The sequence below is a fragment of the Neophocaena asiaeorientalis genome, unplaced genomic scaffold (assembly GCF_003031525.2).
Source record: "Neophocaena asiaeorientalis asiaeorientalis breed wild unplaced genomic scaffold, Neophocaena_asiaeorientalis_V1.1 scaffold894, whole genome shotgun sequence".
NCBI lineage: Eukaryota > Metazoa > Chordata > Mammalia > Artiodactyla > Phocoenidae > Neophocaena > Neophocaena asiaeorientalis.
The window spans coordinates 2,733-10,544 of NW_020174787.1; the positions used below are offsets into that span (position 1 = coordinate 2,733).

At 42.5% G+C, this 7,812-nt stretch overlaps 1 non-coding gene and 1 pseudogene across 1 annotated transcript; both read left to right on the forward strand.

The window, feature by feature from the left end:
- Positions 1-1,313: 1,313 nt before the first annotated feature.
- The window catches only part of LOC112409794 (RAD52 motif-containing protein 1-like), a 13,608-nt pseudogene continuing 7,109 nt past the window's right edge, over positions 1,314-7,812 (forward strand).
- Positions 2,032-2,104, forward strand: TRNAE-UUC (transfer RNA glutamic acid (anticodon UUC)). Its single transcript has one exon. It is a non-coding gene; the product is annotated as a tRNA-Glu (tRNA).

Sequence of the window (7,812 nt, forward strand, 5' to 3'; positions counted from 1 at the left end):
ACTGGTTTTTTTTTTTTTTTGGTCTTTTATGACATTGGCATTTTTGAAGAGTCTAAGCCAGTTGTCTTGTAAATTGCCCGACAGTCTGGATTTGTCTGTTTCCTGATTAGATTGAAAGTAAACATTTTGGGGAAGAATACTATATAGGTGATGTATTCTTCATACTTCATCACTTCAGGTGGCCCAGTGCTGTTTGATCACTTGATTAAGGTGGTATCTTCCATATCTCTCCATTGTAAAGTTATTTTTCCCCTTGGTAATTGATAAATAATATGTGGGGTGATACTTTGGGATCAGTGAAGATCCAACTTTCAAACAACTCTTCACCCAACTGTGCATCAATGATAATCCTTGTCTGAATCGATTAGTACATTGATAGTTGCAAAATGACACTTTCCTAATTCTATCATTCGTTTTCCATTTATTAGCTGACATTATTCTATAAGGAAGAGCTCCCCTACTTTTCATTTTGAGTAAAATAAATAAAAATACTATTGAGGTTGTCTGTAAGACAGTCAAGCTGAGTTGGGACGGTGAATGCTTGACAGACGTCACACGTTGTGGTGAGTCTCAATTGCGGGATAATAAATTTTTAATTTAATTTTTATTTTAATTTTTAATCAATGATGATAAATTTTAAAATGAATGATGTAATTGCAATATTTTAATTCTTTCATTCAGAGTTCCAGCTCCCTAAGTTTCTAAGAACTACCCCCTTGCTAAATATTAGACTATTGGTTACATTATTAAGCTAATAATAGCTCAGTTACATTGTTAGCTTAATAATGTAACTGATCCACATACATGAAGGAACAAGAGAAAGGAATGGAAAGGAGAAGGGAATTATCATTAATGGCCACATATCCCATGCTGTGCTCTCTGCAAATGAGAACTTATTCATATAGTGCATCCTAGTTTGTAAACTGATTTTATATTCATTAGGTCTTAAGTACCCTTTGTCTTATAGGACAGGTGTAAATATATTATTGTTTATTTTGTTTGTTTCTGCAATTTTATAAATAGTAAAAGTGATACTGTTTCATGTCCTATTTGGCACCTGAGAGTTTCTGGTTCCATAACCAGAAGCTGCTACCTAGCCCTTCTAATGGATGGGAGCGATAGTTTATTCTTAGACTGTCCAGCTCTGTATTTGCTCTGAATCTCAAGCTTTTCTATCCACAAAACACTCAGGGGCTTTCAACTATTTTTTTATATATTAGATTTATTGGCACTAACTTTTTAAAAAGCGTGGGCTCATGTGCGCAGGCGCAGTCCGCTTGCACCCTGAGCCACACATGCGGGGTGAAGGTAGGATGGTGGATTTGGTACCTTTTGTGGTTCTCATCGATGGTGACAAAACCTTGCTGGTGTGGGAGCTGAGCTCTGGACCCACGGCCGAGACCTTGCAAGTGAGCCGAGCCGGGGCAGAGGGAGGGGTGGAGGAAGCCGCCCTGTGCCCCAGTAACTGGGACTGCTTGGGTATCTCATCTGCCTGTGGTCTCCGCTGAGAGGACTCTTAGTTCTAGAGCCAACTTGAGCAGCCAGCTCGCCCCCGTAGATTTTTCAGAGATAGTTCCCAACTGACGGCATTGCCTCCTAATGCTTCTCGGAGCTAAGGATTTCAGAGGGAAAATTGTTCATGAAATGAGAAGTGTTTGGAGTTGCAGGCCCACCACAGTTACCTGTGCCGAAGGGCTGGCAGAATATAAGGGAATGGGTATTTTGGTTTTCTGGGTGTGAAATTTCCTGCACTTACTTAGCGTGGGACCAGCCTACAACATTCTCTGTTCACAGTCTTCTCCCACTTCGGCCTTCTGTAGTCGGTCCAAGTCTTCGCCAACGCAGAGTGGCCGGTCCTGGGTTCTATGCCATCATCAAGTTTTATTCAGCAAGGGATGCCCACAGAGCCCAAAAGGCATGCAACCAGAAGCAGCTTTTTCACATATCTCCAGTGAAGATGGGTCCAAATGTGGAATTCGTCGCTCTACTGGGATGAAGTGCTGAATTTAAAGCTAATTGGCCATCGGGAATTCCCTGGTGGTCCAGTGGTTAGGACTCTGCACTTTCACTGCTGAGGGCCCGGGTTCAATCCCTGGTCAGGGAACTAAGATCCCAGGGGGGGAAAAATGGCCAGCTTTTGAACAGCACTGTGGTGTACAGAATGCTCTCAGATGCACTGCTCCACTGATCCCCCAGTTCTCCAGTTCTTTCTTTCTTTTTTTTAGATGAAGAAACTCGAAATCAGGGTGGTTAAGTGATTTACTTAAAGTTCATGACAGTAAATGTGGAAACTAGAGGCCAAATGCAAAGTTGACTGATGTTAAACCCCATGTCATTTTATGCTGCCCCTTAATTTAAGAAATCTTCACAAGAGTCTTCCTTATATTTACTTTTATGTGGATCTTAAATGTGTGAGGTCGACAAAAAATTTTTTTAATTAATTAATTAATTTTTGGCTGCATTGGGTCTTGTTGCTGCACCCCGGCTTTCTCTAGTTGCGGTGAGCGGGGGTTGCTCTTCGTTGCGGTGCGTGGGCTTCTCATCGCGATGGCTTCTCTTGTTGTGGAACACGGGTTCTAGGCATGTGGGCTTCAGTAATTGTGGTTCATGGGCTCTAGAGCACAGGCTCAGTAGTTGTGGCACACGGGCTTAGCTACTCTGCGGCATGTGGGATCTTCACGGACCAGGGATCGAACTCGTGTCCCCTGCATTGGAAGGCAGACTCTTAACCACTCTGCCACCAGGGAAGTTCTGAGCTTGCCAAACTTTTGTCAGATGTAACATAAAGGAGGCTTCATCATCATCATCACTCTCAAACTGCCTATTCAGAACCCCCTTCAGATTCCAGAGAATCACTAAAATATTCTTTAATGCACTGTAGAAAACTTATTCCATATCAATATGCCATCCAATTTTACTTCCCCAGAATGAACATTTCATTATGTGCCTCCATTCAGCCACCATTCCTTTTTCAAGGACCTTTTCACTTCCTCTGAATAAGTGAGTGAGGCTTAGATTTCCCAGACCTTTCACTTTATAATTGTGTGTCTTCTCTGATTGGCTTCTTGCTCTGGCTACTTCCTACTGACCTTGCTGCTTATTCTCACCCATATTTCTTTACTCACTAATTTCACCTTTATTGAATCTGAGAACTCTCCTCAGATGTGACTCCAGGTACACTACCTCCCATTTCTGTACCTGTTTAACACCCTCTTCAATCCTGGGTGTACTCCCTGGGATTGAAATGATTTTGTGTCAGACATTCCTTAATTTGCGGACCCTGCAACCATTTCACATAACCACTCAGATATTACAGATGATCCTGGAAAGATTATGAAACAGTTACGTGGTATCAGTTGTGAGTAATGAATTCTTTTCATATATTGGACATTAAGACCATTGCATAAGCTTAGGTTCTGAGATTTTCACAGCATAAAGCCCATCACTGATAAAATAATGAAGAAAAATTTCTATAAGTCACTGTAGTGTTGAGAGGAAAGGACATTCGTATTAGATTTCTTTATTTAATGCAGAGCTTTAGTTTAGTACCCACACCCCCGAAATTGTTATCTACTTTAATTATGCGTTCTTTTTAAATTTTATTTATTTGGTTGCACCGGGTCTTAGTTGCAGCGGGCAGGCTCCTTAGTTGCAGCTCAAGGGCTCCACATTTCAGCATGTGGGCTCACCAGTTGCAGCAGGCAGGCTCCTTTCGTTGTGGCTCACAGCCTCCTTAACTGTGGCGTATGAACTCTTAGTTTCAGCATGCATGTGAGACCTAGTTCCTTGACTAGGGATCGAACCCGGGCTCCCTGCATTGGGAGCATGGAGTCTTTACCACTGCAGCAGCAGGGAAGTTCCAAATCTCTGTTCTTTAACTCATTGGCAGGTATACACATTTCTTATCTTTTTTCCCCTGCATTTTTAAAAAATACAGAAAAGAGAATAACATCTTAAAATAAAATGAAGGAAAGGCCTAATGTATCTGAGTTTTTCTCAGTAGCATGAAGGGAAATGTTTGCCAGCAAGAACTGTGGCAAGGTTATCCCAGATGTCAGCTGTCTCTACTACCCAGGAGCTCAGAGCCCTTCTGAAGCTTCGTAATTGTCCAGGACAGCTCCATTATGACTCACCATACAGAGCCTAGCCTCCCATGCGACACTCAATATTTAAAAATTAGTCTTCATTTCTCCTTCCCAGCAGGCAGCTTCAGTTGGAGAAAGTAATTTCATTTTCTTATGTACTCATTCATTCACTCAGTCACCAGACCATCACTCCTCTATTATATGCCAAGATCTATGCTTGTTTCTGGTAATAAGGAAAGAATAATATATGGTTCCTTCAAGCACTTAAGGAGTTCATAAACTAGTGACAGAGGAAGATGCACAAACAAATCAATAAAGAAGTAACAATGCTTTCACTTTATTTGTATTATTTGAATTTTATGACTATATTTATATACTACACCCTGTTCAAAGTGGAAATAGACATTTAAGAAAGAACTAGTGATGTAAAAAATCCACAGTAATATGTAAATGATTTAGGGAGTTAAGACTGGAAATATTTGCACTTTCAAAGAAGCTTGTTAACGTAGATGAACCTCTAATTCTTTTGGTTGCTTTATTTACATTTATAGAGGTATATGTCTTCCCTCTTCTAACAGGCATTAGTAACATGGGAAGGGGGTGCTACAGATTAAGGTCCTAATTCAGTGGCAGGCCCATCTTATCTCCTCTTCAGGTCATATTCTCAAGCAGGAGCTACAGGATGAGACAACTAAAACAGTTCACTTCCTTTGCTTACCCCCAGCCCCATAATAGGCTTCTGCTGGGCTTCTTTGGTTGCTTTCATCATCACTTTCACCACCAGAGGTCAGGGAACCTTCTGGTTAATCAGGGGCCCTGGAAATGATGCAGAAAAGTACTGACTTAAAAGTAATAAATAACATTTATTTAGGGCTTACTGTGAACTCATTGCTTAAAATGTCCTACTTAATCTTCACAACCACTCTATGAAATTGGTATTGATAAATCTCAGGTATATCCAAAATAAGTCTCTATGTAGGGTTGTGATAATTTTAGGTCTTTTATGTCTTTAGGTTCATTTTGGCACTAGACATAAGACGGTTGAACGTAATACACTTGCCCTAAACAGCTCTAGATGCCAAGAATTGTCAAATTACTACTTTGGTTTCCATGGGTGGTCAAAAAGGATCATCAAGGTAAACTCTGTAGATTTTCTTTGACTAACCAGACTCCTTTCAACATTGAACTCCTAGACTTTAGAGAGAAGAATAGAACAGGGCTATGGGGAGGATGTGTGAGAGGCTTCCACATGGAAGTATCTGAGCATTGGCCTGCCACCTAGAATTAGTGATAATCTCAATGACTTGGATGGTGGTTTCACAATTTTCTCCAGTATTTGTATGGTATATAATAAAGAATAGTTGTCCATATCTAGTCATTCATTTGCAAGTCTCACTTGATTTTGAAGCTATAGAATACCTAAACTATTACCTGGGATTGCTGGAGTTTATTTATAACAACAGAATATGTTGAAGTCTAGGCTTTAATTCAAAATCCTAAGAGCTTCAGGATATTTCTAACCTTGAAGAAAGGGAAAATGAAGATATTGTGACACCACTTCTGAAGCAAAGCCTGAAATTCTTCTGTGATTAGGGGTGGTGTTCCCCTCCCATGAGTGCAGGAGTTCTGGAGTTGGCATGGCTGAGGAACATTTGGATAAGTTGGAGGAAGGTCTGTTTTCCAGTATGTGTGTGTGTGCTGAGGTGAGGGAGTGGGATTTCTCTTTTTTTCTTTCTTTCTGAAACGCAACTTTTCAAACATCATCACCTTTGCTAAGCAACTAAAACCCCGGGCAGAATTTTTCTGCCTGACAATATAGGTTTTTATCTTAGGCAATACCTGACACCACCATAAACTTTAGAATTTTAGAACTGACTGACTGCCAAGAAGCTTAGGAGGAGGGAAAATTAGTTAGGTTTTTTTTGGTTAATAATTTGTGCTAAATAGTCCTTCAAATACAGATGTCTTCTGGCCTTCAGTTATCCCAAAAAAATCATTGTCTAAAGATTGAAATAGATGACTTCCGGGAAGATGGCAGAAGAGTAAGACGCGGAGATCACCTTCCTCCCCACAGATACACCAGAAATACATCTACACGTGGAACAACTCCTACAGAACACCTACTGAACGCTGGCAGAAGACCTCAGACCTCCAAAAAGGCAAGAAACCCCCCACGTACCTGGGTAGGGCAAAAGAACAAAGAATAAACAGAGACCAAAGGATAGGGACAGGACCTGCACCAGTGGGAGGGAGCTGTGAAGGAGGAAAGGTTTCCACACACTAGGAAGCCCCTTCGTGAGCAGAGACTGCGAGTGGCAGAGGAGGGGAGCTTCGGAGCCGCGGAGGAGAGCACAGCAACAGGGGTGCGGAGGGCAAAGCGGATAGATTCCCGAATAGAGGATCGGTGCCGACCGGCACTCACCAGCCCGAGAGACTTGTCTGCTCCCCCACCGGAGTGAGCGGGGCTGGGAGCTGAGGCTTGGGCTTCGGTCGGAATGCAGGGAGAGGACTGCGGTTGGCAGTGTGAACACAGCCTGAAGGGGGTTAGTGCACCACGGCTGGCGGGGAGGGAGTCCGGGGGGAAAAGTCTGGACCTGCCGAAGAGGCTAGAGACTTTTTCTTCGCTCTTTGTTTCCTGATGAGTGAGGAGAGGGGATTAAGAACGCTGCTTAAAGGAGTTCCAGAGGCGGGCGCGAGCCGAGGCTAAAAGCGCGGACCCCAGAGACAGACATGAGACGCTAAGGCTGCTGCTGCCGCCACCAAGAAGCCTATGTGTGAGCACAGGTCACTATCCACACCCCCCTTCCTGGGAGCCTCTGCAGCCCGCCACTGCCAGAGTCCCGGGATCCAGGGACAACTCCCCTGGGAGAACGCACGGTGCGCCTCAGGCTGGTGCAATGTCATGCCGGCCTCTGCCGCAGCAGGCTCGCCCTGCACTCCGTGACCCTCCCTACCCCCTGGCATGAGTGAGCCAGAGCCTCCGAATCAGCGGCTCCTTTAACCCCATCCTGTCAGAGCAAAGAACAGACGCCCTCCGATCTACACGCAGAGGCGGGGCCAAATCCAAAGCTGAGCCCCTGGGAGCTGTGACAACAAAGAAGAGAAAGGGAAATCTCTCCCAGCAGCCTCAGAAGCAGCGGATTAAAGCTCCACAATCAACTAGATGTACCCTGCATCTGTGGAATACATGAATAGACAAAGAATCATCCCAAATTAAGGAGGTGGACTTTGAGAGCAAGATTTATTATTTTTTCCCCTTTTCCTTTTTTGTGAGCGTGTATGTATGTGTATGCTTCTCTGTGAGATTTTGTCTGTATAGCTTTGCTTCCACTATTTTCCTAGGGTTCTATCCATCCGTTTTTGTTTTAAAATTTTTTTAATAATTTTTTTAAATAACTTAATTTTATTTTACTTTATCTTCATTCTTTCTTTCCTTCCTTCCCTCCTTTAGACAACGAATCATCCAAATTGAGGAGATGGACTTTGAGAGCAAGATTTATGATTTTTTTTCCCTTTTCCTCTTTTTGTGAATGTGTATGTGTATGCTTCTGTGTGAGATTTTGTCTGTATAGCTTTGCTTCCACCATGTGTTCCAGGGTTCAATCCATCGTTTTTTTGTTTTTTTCCCCACTTAATAATTATTTATTTTATTTTAATAATATTATTGTATTTTACCTTACTTAATTTATTTTACTTTATCGTCTTTTTTTCCATCCTTCCCTCCTTC